Source organism: Coregonus clupeaformis, unplaced genomic scaffold, assembly GCF_020615455.1.
Source record: "Coregonus clupeaformis isolate EN_2021a unplaced genomic scaffold, ASM2061545v1 scaf2344, whole genome shotgun sequence".
Classification (NCBI taxonomy): Eukaryota; Metazoa; Chordata; class Actinopteri; order Salmoniformes; family Salmonidae; genus Coregonus; species Coregonus clupeaformis.
Genome location: NW_025535798.1, coordinates 16,076 through 18,404, shown reverse-complemented (window position 1 = coordinate 18,404; position 2,329 = coordinate 16,076).

The window sequence follows — 2,329 nt, the reverse complement described above, 5'->3', positions numbered from 1 at the left end:
GAACCAAAACTCAATGCCAATAGCAGATGATCTGTGGTCAAAGAACATGATTGGTGAAGAAGAGCACTCCAGAATAACAGCTGAAACAACTGAACAGGACCGAATGAGAAAACTACTGAAAGCAGTCATCCCCAAAGGACCAGAAGTGACGGAGCTTGTCTCAAAGCTCTCGTTGAACATGAAAACCATCTTGTTAAGGACTTGAGTGAATCTAGGTAAGACAGTTTTCATTGCTCCCTCCCTTGAATATGTGTAATGATTAAAATATAGGTCAAATAAAAACACAGCTACCATAGATCAAAGAGGAACTGTTTTTCCAGAATGGAAGCATGTTTTTGTGTTTCTGTCTGTAATAAATGACTGTTATCTTATTGTAGTTACATCATAGGACCATCATCACATCATTATCTCAGGTGGAACTCCTCCTTCTCCTCCATACTTTCTGATCTCTCTCTTCCCTTCTCCTCCATACTTTCTGATCTCTCTCTTCCCTTCTCCATACATTCTGATCTCTCTCTTCCCTTCTCCTCCATACTTTCTGATCTCTCTCTCCCCTTCTCCTCCATACTTTCTGAGCTCTCTCTTCCCTTCTCCTCCATCCTCTTTCTTGTAGAACCTAATCTGAAGATGCTGAGGCCTGTCTCCTAGTCTGTGGACTAAAACACTTCTTCACCTAATCTGAAGACGCTGAGGCCTGTCTCCTAGTCTGTGGACTAAGACACTTCTTCACCTGATCTGGAAGACGCTGACGCCTGTCTCCTAGTCTGTGGACTAAGACACTTCTTCACCTGATCTGAAGACGCTGAGGCCTGTCTCCTAGTCTGTGGACTAACACTTCTTCACCTAATCTGAAGACGCTGAGGCCTGTCTCCTAGTCTGTGGACTAAGACACTTCTTCACCTAATCTGAAGACGCTGAGGCCTGTCTCCTAGTCTGTGGACTAAGACACTTCTTCACCTGATCTGAAGACGCTGAGGCCTGTCTGCACTGCTAGTCTGTGGACCGTAGCAGTGCGGTCGCTTTATTTCATCGTCCTGTGTAAATATCCCGTTCTTGTTTTTTTTGTGTCTATTTTGTATATATCTCTCAATTTTTACTTTTCATTCTTTAACTAAATATACTTTCCTGCAACCCGCCTCACCCAACGTGGAAAGGATTCTATTATTTCTTTATAACTTTCATCAAGAACCGTAAGCTAATACTAGTGTAGCCGCAACTAAATGGCTACCTGTTATTAGTCACCGTTAGCGTCTTCCCCACTGTCCGTGGCCTACACTATCCACCAGCCAGCTCTAGCTCTAGCCTGGACAATTCGTCGGCCAGTCTGCACAGCGTGCTATCGACCCAGCGTGCTATCGACCCAGAGCTTATTGGACTTTCTGCCGGAATCACTGACCCTAGCGCCGGATCATCACAACCAGCTAGCTAGCTGCAACCTGTTGTGGCTGATTTACCACGTTGCCCTATAGCAAGCACCAGTTAGCCCTGAGCTAGCCTCAGGCCCATCTCCCGGCTATCTACCTCTCTGTCAACCGGACGGAACCTCCTAGTGTTGACACTGAGCCCCGCCGATCCAACACGACTGGTTTGCCGACGAAATAGTCTGATGTGGTTTCATCAGGCTTCCAGTTGCGACGACCACGAAGATCCATCTGCCAGCCCCGGCCCGCTAGCACACGCAAACTACAACTGTGCTCCCTGCTAGCTGTGCTGAAGCACCAATTTGAACTGCTCTCGGACTCACATATTGCTGTTCACTGGACCTTATGATCACTCAGCTGCACAGCTGATGCCTGCTGGACTGTTCCTTTACACGGTACCCTGTCCTGTTTATTCTGTTTAGTCTTAGCCCAAACGTTATCGCTATTTCCAGTTGTTGTCTTAGCTCTCTCTAATAACACCTGTGACTGCTTTATGCCTCTCTCCCATGTAAATTATGCCTAGCCTATTGCTGTTTGGGTTAGTTCTTATTATACAATTTCACTGTAGAACCCCTAGTCCCTCTAAAACTGCCTCATATAGTTCCTTTGTTCCACCCCATACACGCCGAGACCGGCTCAATCGGTGCCTCCAATGACGCTATCTCTTTCATTGTTACCCAACGCTTAGGGTTACCTGAACTGTACTCATATCCTTCCATATCCTTTTCTGTACATAATGCCCTGAATCTTTTCTACAACGCCCGGAGAACTGCCCCCTTTATTCTATGTACCCAACGCACTAGAAGACCAGTTCTTAAAGCCTTTAGTCGTATCCTTATTCTAGCCCTCCTCTGTTCCTCTGGTGATGTAGAGGCTAACCCAGGCCCTGCAGCCCCCAGTATCACTCC